The following is a 17,227-nucleotide window of genomic DNA, read 5'->3' as shown; positions in this document are numbered from 1 at the left end:
CTTCCCCATCTAATTTGTGGTAATAAACCAGCAATATTTATTTTTCTAGGAATTGCTAAATGATTCCGACCGCTAACGGAATTTCATGAATGTGCCAATTTAAGAACGTAATAATGGGGAGAAACGGTGAGATTCACGGTACCAACAAGGCAGATGGTATCTTAGTGGTCAGCGGTTGTTCCTCACGGTTTTTAAGGGCAAAGAGGGCACATAGGATAGTTCTCATTCTTATTTTAGGGGTTAGGAATCTGAAGCTCAGCAACACTCAGAGATTGATGGCTGTGGAGGGAGCAGGAGGAAGAGCTGGGACTAGAACCCAGGTCTTGCATTTCATGTCACAATAAAAGTCAGTGTCAGGTCAGATACTAAAAAGGGAGAAGATGGGGAGAAAGACCATGAACTCTAACTTGGCATTTATATTATGACTTTTTACTATAATTTACATAATCACATTAATATCCTCTATTGTCATTCAGAATAGTCTCTAGAGGCTCCTCATGCAACAACAATACAATAATGCAGGCGTGATATGACTATCCTATTACCGGTTTAAAATCATTATAATTTACGGATTTTTTTTGCATATTCAGTTGTAGTCAATTACCCCATCTCTGGCCAATGAGAATCCTTCAGACAGGGCTCAAATGACCAATTAGGCTTTGATATGTTCCTGGCTATCTTGCCCAAGATGTTCTAGACTATGGAGTACATTCCCGTCTCAGACCTGGAACCAGGTGTTTCTCCCAGGACCTCTGGATTGTGCAGGTGGGCCACTATCTGTGTGCTAGGAGTGCTCATTGTTACTGAGTTTTCCATTGTTTTCTAGGTCCTTTCATTGAACGTGTTTTTTTTTCTTTTTTTAAAGGGAAGAATAAGATCTTGCTAATACTTTGAATTGAAGTATACAGGGTTTTTACATATGTATATTTTTAATTTTATGTTTATTTCTTATCTGTTAGGTGGGAAAATCTTAATTCCTAACCACATCAACATAACTGTTAATAGTAGGACTACTAAAACCAATGAAAACTTCCTTTGCCTTTTCTTTTGTCTTTAGAGTATATCTCAGTGAGAATGTACAGTAAAAATATGTTCTAAGGTCAGTCAGAATAATTCTTTGTTTATGTGGTTATGTCACTAACAAAGTACAATTAGGTTCCTTTTTTTCCCATTTTCTGTGTGTATGGGGGGTAGTGTTTTTGGATGTAATTTCTTATTATCTCAAAACTATACGTGGTTCCAAAGTGAAACTATATATCAAAGTGAATTCAGGTAAATCTTGTTTTCTTCCCGGTCTCCCCTAACCTGATCCCTCCTGTCCTCTATACATTTTTATTAATTTATCTTTCTAGTGTATTGTTTCTCCTTGAAAATGTAAACAAATGTGTAGATATTCAAAATCCCCCTTACATGAAAGGTAACATATTATGTACACCATTCCATACCTTGGTTTTTGTTTTTTCCTTCATGAAACTACCTAGTAGGATCATTCCATGTTAGTGTACAGAGCTCTTCCTCATTTTTTTTTTTTTTTTTTAAACGGCTCCACTGACTCCATTGTGTGGATGGGCCAGCATTTACACAGTTCTCTACTGATGGACTTTGGGTTGTTTTAAAACTTTTGCTATTACAAATAATGTGGAGTGGTCATAATTTTACATTTCCTACATTTTATAATACACTTTTTCTGTTCGGCTGGGCATTCCAGTTTCTAACTTCATTTCTTTGCAACACACCTCAAAGCAATTCTTTAACAGTAATTGACAGCAACTTTATTCCTTAGTAGCTTTCAACAATAAGCAAAAGCTGATAACTAACACATGGTAAATATGATAAATTGCCAGTTTAATCTTTTTTTTCCCTCTTTATTATTTTTCCCATCTAATAGGAAATATGGTCCTATTTCCTGTCATGCTAATAAGGCTTAAGAACCTTACTAGTTTCAAGAAAGAACGGCAATTAGTAATATTCATTACATCGTCTAGGAAACTACCACACTGATCACTCTCTTCCCCTCCAACTTCGCTGTCAGTGATGTACTGAAGAACATCCCAACTTGATTGGCTACACCTTCTATCCCACTGCTGTCGACCTGGCTCAAACAGTGGTCCACATACCCTATAGCTATAGTTCTGACTTTCACTGGATGTGTTTGGCTTAAGACACTGAAAAAACAAACAAACAAAATAACCATGAATAGGTAGCAATCTTGTTCTAAAATCTAGGATTTTTGCTAGGGCATTAAACCACACACACACACACACACACACACACACACACGTACACACACTCTTCCATATCTTCCATAGTCATACCTGGGAGCCTCCTCAGTATGTGCCATGATGACTCACTCAGACACTCTTTCTAGAACTTGTCCAGGTGAGGCTCTAACAGTAACATCCTGATATGCTAGCTTTTCTGTTAGGATTTAATACTAGACTTCAGCAAGATCTAGGTTTCAGGATGTGAATCATTAATACTCAGAATGTTTATATTTCTGGCAGTCAGGAGGCACTATAGTCTTAAAGTATCCCTGAGGGTTTGGCAGGTGGCATTTGTGACTGGAATACGGGAAGGAAAAGAGACAGGAGAAGTGGGGTGTAAGTCTCTGTAAACAGGAAGGTGCACAACTACAACGCTATGGCCCTCAAGGTGCACAGGACAAGAAACTGAAAAGGGAAATGGAACCGATGCTAATGGAGGACACTACAACTGCCTGACCAGATGCAGGCTCATTATGATGCTTTTTTTAATTACGAATTTCAAAACTGGCACATAACAATACTGTGGGACTTTTCAAACACGCAGGTGTCTGCTAGGAAGCCTCACGCCACTAAAGGCAGCCTGTTTATCTGGCCATGCTGAACACTTGATGACAAGTAAGCTACTGAGGCAGTAACAGGAATGGCTATGCTGGGCTTCATTCCAACGAACAAGTAAAAACCTACAGATCATACAAACATGGAGGAGTCGAAGAAGGGAAAACAAGCCTAGACAAACAATTATCCCAGATTTCAGGAAAGCAGCTTTCAGAAAGTTCAGAAGAACACAGGGCCGGGGCGGTTAAAAGATAGGACGTTCTGAGAAAGACTGAAGACTCAAGGAAGAAACACAGTCGAGATGATCAAAAATGATACCGATGAGTAAGAAACGGAGAAACACTCAGAGAATCAAGTATAGCTGTCTAAAAAATTCACATTTTACATGTCTATTAAAAAGTGAGACTAGACAATCCCCCTTACCTTCTTCCTCTTAAAATATCTATAGTTCAGTAAAAGTCCATAGGGATGTATAAAATGTATTATTAATAAAGTTCTTTAAAAATAGGCACAAAAAAGATGGTAAGTTGAAAACCAGAAGTCATGTTAAAAATATAAAATCAAAAATTTTAAAGTCACTAAGACTATCAGTCCCATTATTTATTTCATGATTTAGTCTGCTGCATAACACACGTGTTTCTTTAATGAAGATTTTTATATTATTAGCTTGTAGAGTGATCATTGCAAACATTCCACTAATCTACTGATATGAAGCATTTGCTGAATTTATTTTTTAAGGAAATAAAAGGATTGTCACCTTGGTCTATACCGTGCGATTGCACCGTTCACTGCTACCCTGCGATACGCAAAGCCTCGTGCAAAGGGACTTAGGGCACACAATTAAGGGAAGCAAGAGGCACTTTACATATATTATACAGAAAACCTGGAGAGGGGCTATAGAACTTTCCCAAGGAAATGGTAAAGAGAGACTTGAATACTGGTTTGCCCGAGCCAATACCCCAAGGTTTTCCAATTACCATGCATTTTTTTTTTTTTCTTAACAAGGGTCCCAGCCCTTAATATGAGTCCCTGCTATGGTTATGTGTATCATAATTACGCCATTGTAAGGGCTATTGGATAGGCGCTGACCCAGTTCAGAGGGAATATAGAGGGAGAAAGAACGAGATTATGCATTTGAAAAGGGTCAGTCCCTATAAACAAGGAAATCTAATTATATATCTAAGATGCAAATTACATTATTTCCTTGATATTAAATTACCAGGAAATCTATTCTAAAGTGTCATAGGAGGTCTTTACAGTTCTTTGAACTAACAGTGAGTGTAAAGAACTTGTCTGGGGAAGGGATTAAGTAACTTTCTCCCTATTTCCCAAATATTTTTGGCAAAGAAACATTAGCCCAATAAAAGAGTCTGTATCTTATTAAGAAACTTAACAGCAGTATCTCTTTTCCTTCTGTAAGGCGTACCCTTCTCAGGTAAAACTGAACTATTATTCTAAGATTTCTTTGGTAAGTAGATTTTTAAGAACAGCTCCCGGTTTCTGTAAGTAGTAAATATCCATAATATTGAAATACAAAAGGTTACATCGTTTCGTGTAGCAAAAGTAATTCTTGATTCATGAAGTAACAACACTTGGTCAGCCAACAACATTTATCGATCTTACGCTCTTTGCAGGTCATTTGAATATGTGATGTGTTGTGTCCTATTAAAACTCATTATTACTTAAATATGCTAAACACTTAGTAAAAAGCTACAGATTTCTAGAAGCAGGGAAACAAACTGGGATAAGAGAACTAGTACTTATATATTCAGCTTACTGACAATACTTTCATAAAGAAATCTTCGTAATTTTGTTTAGGAATATAATGGCATTAGTATAGCAAATAGGGCAATAGCGTTAAAATGATAATGGGAAAATACATAACGACTGCTGCTTTTTAAAAAATCAAAGGCAAAATAAACTCTGTAGGTGCAATATTGAATCAACATTTTTGTACTAGGTAGGAAAAAAACACTATGTATGGGAGATTCAGTAGGCATATAAAGACTGCATATTTTAATGTAAAAGGCTATAGAATGAATTTTAAAAACTGGTAATTTAGGATTAAATTATTTAATTTTAAAAATAAAATAAAAATAATAAATCAGGAAAGTTTAAATTTCTGAAAACCTGAGGAAGTCCATCTTACATTTTCACTTGTGACTAGATAGAAAATGAAAAGATAATAAATATTCCTAAGGCAGAGTTGATTGTCCTTGCACCTGTTATAAAATTGTAAGCAATTATATATTGGAAAGTTACATAACAAGGAAGACGGTGAGTTATCAGTTCCTGTGCCTGATCTTTTCTAGCCTTATTGTCCTAAGTGAAGTAATATGAATGCTGAGCTTTGATTGAGGAAAGCTCCTATCTTAGCTCCTATCCTCAGCAGAAACCTATCTATCTACCACACAGAGCCTGGGATGCAGGGCACGTGAACAGGGTGCAGGTTGGCCCTTAGGACACCTGTGCTTCCTATTACTGTGTTCAAAAACAAAACATGGCTCCTTCTGGTGGCTACTCCTCTGGTCAGCTCACAGAGGTCAGCTCTACCTTCTACCTTCTTATTAACTACACTATTAACCCCCACCGACTTGCAATTATACAAAGTAAATATCTTTTTTTTGGCACGTTATTTGTTTTCCAATTATCAATGTGTCTTTTACCTGTCTCTCTATATTGCCAATGTTTTAGAGTGACAGTCCCTCCACTCTGGAAGGGGGGGGGGACTGCTCACTTACACAGGTGTATCACCTAGGAGCAGCCCTCACATCGGGCTTTTCGCAATGCTTGTTAAGAGCCTTTACACTTTTTAAAAGAATAAGATCTGAGAGAACTACCTAAAGTAGCTTCTCTGAGCAAATAGAAAGAACCAAACACTGCTGCTGTCATTCCCTCAGCGGCCACCACTGAGGGCTGTACCCACACACCACCCTGTCGGCACTGCGGGAAGATGCAGACCAAGGGGGCTTTCTGTGCACCTCTGTTTCCTCATCTGCGGTATCAGGGACTGAAACAGAGGGCTTTCCAGTGCCAAAACACAAGCATTTTTCACTGGTGAAGTGTAGGTAAGAAAAACCTACATACTTTTGAAAATAATGAGAATTTTATTGAAGATTTCTTTTGTGACGACCACCTGCAACATCAATATTGAGACGTTTTAAAATGACAGATTTAAGCCCGAAGAGCTCTCACATATTCTTACGGAACGTGGCTCTCAGCTGCCATGGCCCGGGGTCTGCCCGGGAGACGTGCGGAGAGCCACAGGCAGGCGCTGGCGGTGGGCCGGAGAGCGCAGGTCTGAGCTGGTGCCGCAGGTGCTTAGTGACGAGAATTCCCACTGTGGAAACACTCTTCAGGTTCAAAAATGGAAACCAGGCCAATAAAAATGAGGAAATAAGAAGTGGAATTGTTTCCTTTTTTCAGGAACAAATTCTATTTCCCTACTACGTCAACACGTTTTCATCAGACATCTGTACGTCTGAGTCATGTGTAACTGTCCACATTATCTTGAAGTTGGTTGTTTAACAAAATAACTGTATTCTTTCTATTAGTAAATGTTCTATCTATTATTCTGATTTAAATGAACTGGCACTGTAAGAGCCTCAAAAAAAAGCATGGCTTTGCCCATGTTTTCTTTAAAGGTAAAATGTAACATTTTAGGGCAGCTATTAAGGAGGTAGGGGAAGGAAGCAGGATTCCTTGAATCTATCATGACGTTGTCACCCAGACGTGAGGTAACAGTTAATTCTGGCGAAAGAAATCGAAATCTTTATTAAGTTTTAGTGAACTTCATTTGAAAACCAATACTAACTAGGTAAACAGTCCTTTGAAACGTGTGACATGTTATACAATTGCAAGGGGCTGTATTATTTAATAGTCAAAATATATAGTGTGTTTAAAGGCATTAAAGTTTGAAGACCGTGAACATAGTACATGAATCCAATGATGGGCACGGGAACATGGATTAAAGCTTGAATGAACAACGTCTAGAAAGCAGAGAATGGTCAGGTCTCATACAGAGAACTGGCTAGGGCTGCTGTGGCTGCTCTTTTGCCAAAAGGATTGTCTTTAAGCCTTGGCTGCTCTGTGCCAAAACCCTACAATTATGTTTCTCTGACTCCATGACCCCAAGTTGCTGTTTCTAGGGAAAAGCTGTATGTTATTTTTCTTCTGGAATGTTAGCTAAGGAGAAAATCTGCTCAAATTCTTTTGTGGTAATGAATTTGAGAACAAAGGAAATAGATAGCAGGTCATCAAACAGTAAAGAAAAGGACAAATGGAAAACCCACAGGTGAATTCTATACAAGTTAAGTTCAGTTCTGGTCTACAGGGGATGGAAGAGGCAGCCCATGTGAGCAAAGAACAAGGCTGGGCCATGGGTCCATGATGGAGACTGCACAAATCATTTAACCTTTCAGTTTATAGCTATAACGTTAATTTTTAAAAATTGGTATGGCCACACAAAAGCATATTATTTGACCTTTATGTAAAGAACTGTATTTTAGAAAGTTATTGGTCCTTTCTGTGTCATCTCTCAAAAATCTAAACAGCTCAAACTATGTTGGTTTCATATAATTTTCCCATTATTATTTCAAAATACTTTTAACTTAAATATTTTAAAAGTTTTCCTTTGAGGGGCTTAAAAATTAATGATAATAAATAAAATGGAATGCTGATACAGTAACATTCTATAAAAATTAATAAATGAGTATAAATTTTGCAAGATGATATAATTCAGAACATTAGTACAATTCCATATAATGGAAAGTAGTGAAGAGAAATTTCCACTTCTATCAAGTTTCCTGCTTCTCATCACAGATAAACTTAGATGAAAACCAAACAGCCATAAAAATAAAATTAAAATTAAAAAACACATGACATATATAATACTAAGATATAAAAAAGAGGCTTTTCCTTTGAAGGGAAGGGGGTTTTAGTCAGAAACATGGCATCATTTCCTCTTTGACTGAAACGAACACAGTTTATTCCTGCCAAACATAAAGCAGATGACCTTTCAAACATTCTGGTGGAGATTTTTTCTATCAATCTAAATGATTCAAATCTAAAATATACCATGTAGCACATGGCTAAACATTTTTAGAAGTATAATTTTTAAAAATCTTATAAGAGAGACATACTGATCATACACTGATATACTTAAAGATTAGCTTTCCAAATAAAAATTTAATTTGCTGTACTAGAAAGCTCTTCTATCACAGACATATCCAGTGCAAAAATATTTGTGTGTGTGTTGAAAGTAGAAACCAATAGCAAGGGGTAAAATTTTTCTAATGGTGACAAAAGAAATATGTATTTATAATTTTAATTTATTTCAAATGTCTCAAACGAGGTATAGTGAGCTATTTCCTGAAAGATGGGATATAACACAGGTCTATTTGGGACCTCGTTCGAGAGGTCAATTTATCAACAGTATTAAAATTACCTCACTATAACATGGACTGCACATGTCTTACGGCACAACAAAGTACCCTGAAAACAAAATATGGGTGTCCGATCATTTTTTCCTACTAATTTACATATAATACTTGATAAAATGTACAGCTTTTGTAAACTATACCCTCAGCTCCACAACTCCAGGGGTCTGAAGTCTGCGTATGCCGCCAAGTGGGCGTGCACACCATAATCCCATGGAACATGGAAATGCCTAATTACTTTTCATGTAGTTCCAGTTGGTAGTCTCTTTTTCTTGGTCTTCTTCCCAAACAATCTTGGCATTACCAAAAGCCAAATTATTTTAAGATGGATTTTTGAACTGTTAAATCCCATTCCACATGAGGTGGAATAGATAAACCAGGTCTCTTAAAAATATCCATGAAACCCAGATGGATGACAAGATCCTCGAGATGCTAAATCCACAGCAGTGCAATTTGTGAATGAACTGTATGAAGAAGGTTCTCCTTCCTCTGCCAGCGGGCTCCATCTGGGTAAATCTAGGTGAGATGAAGTTGTATAACTCGTAGTCCTTTGTGGAATCTGATTACTATGCTGCCATTCTAAACACATGGCCACGTGACTCACCTGGGATCACATAGAATAATGTGTTTAGCGGCACCCTCCTCATTTCGATTCACATAAAATAGCCTTCTTCACCTATATTACACTCAAAGATTATCTTTACCTAGGACATCTTTGTTTGGATTGCCACTCTTAAATAATTCTTTCTTCTCTGCCACAACCTGGCATAACCACCATAACTAAGACCCTCGCGACCTCACTGTTCCATGTCTCCCTTTCTTTTTTACGCCTCTTCTAATTTTAAGTGTTGAACAGATAATATAGTCATATGGTTCAAGAATTTAGTAGAAAGAAGTATAAACTGGTATACGGAGCACTGCCTTTCTCAACCCCATCTCCCAGTCGCCTTGCTCCCCTCCCGTCAGGCAACTGCTGTCCTTCACTCTCCCTGAGGTATGCTTCCAGGGGGAGGGGCCCAGCAAGCACACGGGGCTCTGATCTGCCACCCCCCCACCCACCCCGTACAACAAATGCTAGCAAAGTGCACACAGTTTGTCTTGTCCTTTAAAACAACATACATGTTTTACTTGTATGCATTTATAAGATCTTCCTTATATATGCTTATATGTTGTATGTGTGTGTGCAGGTGCACGTGCAGGTGTATATATATATATACATGCACACACACATATTTCTTTATTCTACTTTATGAGAGCATAATGTTCCATTCTGTGAATCTATCATAATGCATTTAATGAAAGCCTTCCTATTAAACATTTAGGTTGTAACATTTAGGTCATTCTAAGTGTTACAAGGAGATCCTATACATATGTCTTCCCCAAGTATGTGACTATATCTGTATAAAAACTCTGAAAAAGTGAAATTGCTATTTCAAAGTGTATATCATTTATAATTCTGGAATTCACTGTCCTATGGCCTTCCCTAGGTGTGGACCCATTTTATGTCCCCTCGACAATGTGACAGTTATGAGTTTCCCCTATATTCTCACCAATTCATCATGACCCGCGACTTCCCGGTGCACACGCAGAGGGCGCAGTGGCCGTGGTGCGGGGTGGTGTTTTTTTTTTTTTTCTTTTTATTGTTCATATGGGTTTTCCACCCCTTTCCCTGGCTCCTGGCACCTGTACCTCTGGACTTTCCTATCAGAGGATTAAAAAAAAAAAAAAGTAAAATGACAAAACAAAAACAAAAACAAAAACAAAATAGAACTGCATGTGATGGAACTTGAGGGTCTTTGGTACAAATGTTTGGAGCTGATGCATGAAATATGGCATCTCCTTGAAATAACCTCATTTACTCCACACGTGGAAGATCACAGTGCTCTCCTCCTACCTGCCTGGCTGCATCTGTCTGTGTTTGTTCTTCCTGTCTCCCCAACATCTAAGGGCCAGGGCTCAGTCTTGTCTACCCACAGTGGCCTCTTAAATGATCTCGATCTCCAAACTTAAAAGACCACCTCTGCAGTTATGAATTTCAAATTCAGTACCTCCAGTCTGGACCTCTTTCCTAAACTTTAGACTTAGAAGTCAACTAGGCATTCAAACTTAGTATTTCTGAACCAAACCCTTGATCTTCTCTTTCAAACCCTCTCCCTCACCTCAGTAAATAGCAGCTCTACCTTCCCAAACAAAAATCTTGCAGTCATACTGACTCCCCAATTCCTCCTATCAATCTATCAATAAGTTCTGAACGCAGCCTTCAGAATATCCAGAATGGAACCATTTTGCGTGACTTCCACCCCCAATCACCCCCAGATCAAGTCACAATTACTGACTGGGCAATACTGTTGCAAAAGCCTCCTGCCGCGTCTTCCGGCGTCTGCTTTTAAACCTTCTCCCCTATCTCCAGGCTAATTGATGCTGCCATTCATTCCTCTGTTCAGACACTCAGAACGACCTCTCATGTTACTGAGAAGGGAGCCAGCACCTTCACCGTGGTCTGACCGGCCCTCCGCCATCTGGCCTGTTATTAACTCTGGCTCCTGCCCTCTCCTTCCTTTGCTCACAGCGCTGCAGCCACACTGGCCATCTAGTTCCTCTTCTGACACATCCGGTGCTCCCACCTGAAGGCCTTGCCTCAGTGGCTCCTCTTCCTGGGATAATCCTTTTCCAGAAGTTTGAAGTTTCCTCTCGACCTCCAAGCACATCTCCTCACAAATGTCATGGGATCACGAAGGTCTTTGCTGAGCACTTTATTTAAAAGAGCCCCCAACCCCCTCCTGGCATTCACTATCCTCTTGTCTGCCTCATTATTTCCAAAACACTCCTTGCTGTCTGACACACTGTTTTATTTATTTGCTTTTTGTTAGATTTCAGCTTCATGAAGTCAGGGTTTTTTTTTTTTTTTTTTTTTTTTTTTTTGTCCATAATTGTATTCCCTGTACCTGGAACAGGTCTGCATCTTTTATGAATGTGGCTGAACATCTTTTCATTTTGTTTTAGAGTCTTTTGAATTTCCCTATCGTGAACTGTGTTCCTATTCTTTGCAAAGAATGTTGGCCTTCTGCTTACTGATTTTAGGAGTTTCTTACATACTAGGGATATTAGCTCTTTCTAATATGTATTGTTTAAAAATTTTCCCCGTTTGTCATTTTTGTTGCAACTTTGCTTCTGACAGGTTTTGCCATACAGGAGAATTCTTTTCATGTAGACTAATATACCAAGGATTTTCGTCTAATGTTGTGTTAGAGCTCCTGGGTTTGTGTTGTTTCCTTGCCTGCATCTCCAGCCTCATCACTGCTCCCATCCTTGCCACGGCTGCTGCTGGCATGGGCCTTACTGCCCTCTGCATGTTCTCCCTGCCTGGAATTCCTGTCCCCACCTGACTTGCTCCCACACAAACCACCTTTCTTGACTCAACTCCTGTTCTAAGATCTGGTTCAATGGTAACTGTGCAAATATTCCTTCTTTAAAATGACTTTTTCTCTTCTTTTTTTCTCCTTGCTTTAAACTGGCCTTGGGCTCACTTGCTTCTTTTCTTTCCTTATCCTTCTGCACATTGCACTACCACCCCCTTAATCATTAAGCCCTTAAGTCAGCACCAAACGGTCTTAGGAACAAAGCCTCAGGTCTGATGATCACAGGAACAGTTTCAATCAAATTGAAGATAACATCTTGTAGCTCCGAACCCATAAAGTTCAGAATGACCCTACCAGCATCCCCTTGAAAACCAGACAGGAGGAAGCCATGACCGCTATCAGGACCTGATGCAATGATTAGCTGCCTCCTATCCAGCCCAGACCAATCAGCAGAGCCCACCACCCGAACTCCTTTAGCTACCATGACTAATGAGGTTTTTTTCCTTATATAGTCTATCCCCTAGAGGGCACCAGGGAGCCAGGTCTTTGAGCGCTACCTCACCTGTGTCTCCAGGCTCATTGCCATTCACTTCCTTAAATAAATCTCTGCCTTCCTTGCTGCAAACTCCTGTCCTGTCTCCTTTGGCCCTGATGCATTGCAGGGAAAATGAACCCCTTGAGTTCAATATCACAATGATAAGCCCTGACAGAGTTACTCACGGGGGCGTGCTGTCAGGGCCGCAGAGCAGTGCCCTCTCACGGCGGGATGACGCATGCTATGCAGTGAGGGGCTCTTCACATGCCTATCTCCCACCGTCTACCTGCAGCCCCACTGAGGGCAGGGAAGGGAAGTCCCCAGCTTCTGTCAGACTGAGAGTAAGGACTTGATAAATGTCTGATGACTAGATAAATGAACAAATAATTGGCATTTGGGACATGTAATAAATAAAGCAAGATCTCTGCCCTCAGTGAGTTTACATTCTAGCTGGAAGAAGACATACGATATGCAACGAACATAAGTAAACTACAGGTAAGTTAGAAGGTAATGACTGCTATAGGAAAAAGACGAAGCAGACCAGGGTGAGGGCGTCAGGGGTGCCAGGATGCTTTCAAGTTTTGCAGGTGAACATCCGGTTCTGAAGTACAGAGGCCCCTAATCACATCCCAGGACTCTCTGTATTTCCTCTAACTCTTTCTTCCTTGGAGGACTCATCCAGTGAAGTAGCCCTTCCATGTGGATGACACCAATTCTGTCTGTAGGCCTGGATTTCATTACAGCTGCTTCAGTATCTTATTAGCTATTTCCATTTCACCATCTGCTATGTCACTTAGAAGGAGGAAAATCAGGCAGAGAGGAGTCAAGTGACTAACCTAATATCACACAGAAAGACGCCGTACAGAGGGCACAAGAAAATGGGTCTCTGGACTCTCAGGGAAGAACCTCTTACTTATACACGACAGAGCTGAGAAACATCCTGATATAAATGAACACAAGCTGTAGGCTCCCAGGTTTCCTTCTGCAAGCCTTGTCAAACAGAGCATTTGTGAGATGCTTTCAGAATAAATCTTCCGATGATTTTATGTTTACTGTGTTAGGCAAGATAACGACGTGAACAAATCAAGTGATAGATGGTGACACGGGTTACTTATCCGGTAACTTCAGCTCCTAAAAACACACCGAGATGCAAGGAGTTTGCAAAATGAAAAAGGTCTCTGAGCCATCGAATCCAGGTCACGTAGCTCTGGCCTGACATTCTCTGTGTTCTCCCCATATGGGAGTGCGTCAGGCTCTAATCTGCTTTTAGGTTAAGATAAATCTATCCAGCTTGGTCACAGGGGAGATGCCAACTGCTCAGCAGACTAGGAGCAGCAAATCAGAAAGGAAAAAAACAAGTGGGGTACAAATAGTCGGAAATTCAGTGCAAATTGGCAGTAGGAAGTGAAAGCTGAATGAGAGGAGATGGAATTAGATGGCCAATCCTGGGAATGGGGTCTGAAGAGGCAGAGCAAGGCCACTGAGTGTGCGGGTTGAGGGCCCTCCAACGTGTGAAGGCTCCTGGGAATATGGCTACGCTGAACAGGAGAACAGCCATGGATGCCTCTCAAGGTGACCTTGAGTCAACACAAGTTTTCTGGCAAACCAAATTTAAGAAAGCAGGCATGTATGGAGTCCAATATAGAAAAAAATTCCATTAAACTGATTAAAATGACGGGTAAAGCTTTCATTACTTGGAAAGTTACCTTATATCCCATTTCACTCAGTAATGACGCAACCCTGCCATGCATGAGATTCCTTTAGAGCATTTAGAAAACAAGCTTCTATTTATATAGGTCTGGGGTGGCCTGGGTTTTCTTTCATTTAGAGGTTGATCTTCCCTCAGTCATTCTGAAAGAGAACTAATTCTCTTGCCAAAAGAGGAACCAGGCTCTTGCCCACCCAGGCATGCAACATCCTCTGGGCACTGGGCTTGCCCACAAAGCCAGGGAGACCAGCAAGGGTCCTCGGCAGTAACCTCACCTCAGACCTCACACTGCCCCCGGGGCCTTGTCGGTGTGGCCCACATCTTCTCCAGGAACATGCTCAGTCAGGGATTCCTGTGGCAACTTCTGTTCCTTGATTCCTTCCTTTCTTCCTTCCTTTCTTCTTCTTTTATTTTTAATTTAGTAATTTAAATTAAATTTAAATTTAGTAATGACTTAATTTTTATCAGAATTATGCATGCACATAGTTTAAAGAGCCAAATAATTGTCACTAAGCCTGCCTCTCCAGAAGCAAGTACGTTCAACTGCTTCAGCTGAGTTTTTTGTTTCCTTTTTTTAGTATTTATATCCATATTTCTAAATGACATGCTTATATTGTTTAGACTTTTTTCAAGTGTTATCTATCAAACTCCCCACATGACGGAAGAGAACTTTGCTATTTTTAACCGCCCCCACTGTCAGGACACATGCAGTCTGTCAGCCACCTGGGGTCTAACTGCTTCTTAATCCAACTTTGGGAGAGCTCTCTTTTAGCCCTGCCTTCACCCTAACTTCCAGAGGCACCTGCTGCCACCAAGTTCTGAGCTGGTGGGGAGTGGTTTGCAGTGTAAACCAGATAACTTGCCAGGTCCCCCACTGGCAGCTTCAACTTCACCTTGCTTGAGTCAGCTAAGTCAATTATCACTTGTTCAGCTGTTTTTAGTTTCCAAAATTTTGTTGCTCCTATTTTCTTTGTCCTTAGGGGTTTAGGCTCTAAAACAAAAAACAAAACCCTTACTGTCATTTTAACGAGGCTCAGAAGGGAGTTAAACGCATGTGTTAATTCACCATCTTTGACAGGAAGTATGTCATTGATTTCTTTTTTTTCCCCAGAGAACAAATTATTTTCCACTTAAATTCACCTGAAAAAAACATCCAACTCACTGAAGCAAAGTAGTTTGAGTTTCCTTCTAGATCATCTTCCTATCCTTTATGAAGCATGTGAACTAAGTGACTAAGAAGGAAATTAAAAGTCAATGATAGTCTGCTTTTTTGGGTCAGAGAGAGAGAGAGAGAGAGAGAGAGAGAGAGAGAGAGAGAGAGAGAGAGAGCGCGAGGAGAGAAAGAGAGAAACATTAGAAAGTGGAAGACTTCCCCTGAAAGAACCTGGCTAATCCTATATCAACTTAGAAACTTCTAAAAAAAAGAACTTTTCTGAACTTTTCTGATGCTTCTCCCTCAGCAGATTCCTGTTCAGCTGCCCTGCATGTGTTCCTTACCAATCACCAACTTTGCTGTTTCTTGGAAGACTGAGCATTTGTTAGATTTAGGAGAATGTGTGTGAGTGTATTCACCTGTGCTCATTAATTCATACACACACACACTCATTGTTGCACAGCCATGCCATTTATTACTTATCTTTCTCATCAGACGGTGGCCAAGACCCAGTCATCCGTATCGCTCCTGCACGATCCAACATCTAATCAGTCCCTTTTACTGGCACTGCTGACTTCTGACTGAACAGATGCTCCCACACTCTAGCCCTGTCCTTAGGTCTTTCTTTCACTTCCTCACCCTCCAAACTTTTCTCCTATGACAGTACTTCTTAGTCCACTTTCTCAATGGAAAATATTCCTCTCTCAGAATTTCTGTCACAGCTTTCTATATTACCTGAGAAGAGGGGATCCTTCTCTCTTTCTAAGGTCAAGTGTTTCATGACTTGTACTTGTACTCCCTGCCCTCCTCACTTCCTCCATCCTTTATCCACATCTCATCTTTTACCGTCTTCCTCTTCACTGGATCTTTCATATTCCTAGGATAGTTTTCTAATTAAGATTTCCCTTTAACCCTCCAACCTTCTGTGCTGCCATCTTTTTTTTAAAAAAGAGAGCTACGCAGGCTGCCCCAACTGCCATCACCTCGTTCCCTCTGCCCTCCTCAGTATCCCTTTGTGTCATCTTCCTACTGGGTCCTGCTGGACCTTCGCCTCTGCTGGCTGTGTGTGTGTGTGTGGTGGTGGTGGGGTCTTCATTTCCTAGCATACCTCCTCTGCCTCACCCCCTCTTCCCAGTAACAACACCAGCATACACGCTGTTATCTCCAAAAATCCCAACTGCACAGCCAGGACCTGTCTGAAGTGGGTGCACTTTTCAACATATGACTGGAAGTGAGAGTGTAACTCATTGTTTTCACTTAATTGTTTAAATGAAGGTTTATCTAATAAGAATATAAATTAGTGTTTGAAAGTTTGAAATATTTCTAAAATAATCTTCTCTTGCAGCACTTTGGTGACCTATATCTTGATTTTGTCATTGTAAGATTAAAGTTATGCAAGCGGAATAACAATTACTTATCAAAAGTAAAATCTTATGCAAATGTTTTTGAGCCCAATACAAATTAGCAATTCCTCATATGACTAATGACTATATGCTCTTACGATAACTGTAAACACCAGAAAAAAAAGATCAAGGGACTCTAAAATAAGCACTTGTGATAACAGAAGGGTTGTGTAGGCGGTCAGCAGTAACTGTGAAACCAAAAGATAATTGTTATATGCCTCTAAAGATCTTTAAACCCAAAGCAACGCAAACCATTATAGTGTTAGTCTCTCCCTGCCCCCACCCAAGGAAAATCCTTAATAGACAAGATTCTTCACCTTTTAAAAATACGAGCAAATATATCCCTTACTGAAATCAAACAGAACGACATAAAGCTGCCTTACACTAGATATTATGAACCTTCACAAACCAATGAAGTTGTAAAGAACTGATAACAATTCAAATTGTTTAAAAAAAGTTTTTTCTGATAAATGCAGTCTAAAATTTTAAAAGTCCATAATTCTCAGAGCAATATATGCATTTAATAAAATAGAATACTTAATAAAAGTCAATTCACATTTAGTCAGCTAATATTTGAGTGACTATGCTGTATAGAATGTTAGAACAGACATCATGGGTAAAACCTCAACAGTAACTCAGCAGGCAAACCTGGTGCCTTAGGAGGTTACTATCCTGTTTGGAAAATGGAATACATTAATAAAACACACACTAGCTGAAGAAGCTCTATCAGCTGAATAAAATACTGTGCATGTTTCAAGGGCTGAATGGAATGCTTAGGTTACATAAATCCTTGAATCATAAAAGGTCTTCTG

At 39.8% G+C, this 17,227-nt stretch overlaps 1 protein-coding gene across 2 annotated transcripts in view; it reads right to left on the bottom strand.

Moving 5' to 3' along the window:
• PLCL2 (phospholipase C like 2) overlaps positions 1 to 17,227 on the bottom strand; it is a 162,942-nt gene that overhangs the window by 15,219 nt on the left and 130,496 nt on the right. The gene's annotated exons all lie outside the window — the stretch shown is intronic.

Source organism: Rousettus aegyptiacus, unplaced genomic scaffold (genome assembly GCF_014176215.1).
Source record: "Rousettus aegyptiacus isolate mRouAeg1 unplaced genomic scaffold, mRouAeg1.p scaffold_m13_p_4, whole genome shotgun sequence".
In the NCBI taxonomy this organism is placed as follows: domain Eukaryota; kingdom Metazoa; phylum Chordata; class Mammalia; order Chiroptera; family Pteropodidae; genus Rousettus; species Rousettus aegyptiacus.
Note: the sequence above shows the minus strand (reverse complement) of the source record. Positions and strands in the feature narration are given on the sequence as shown.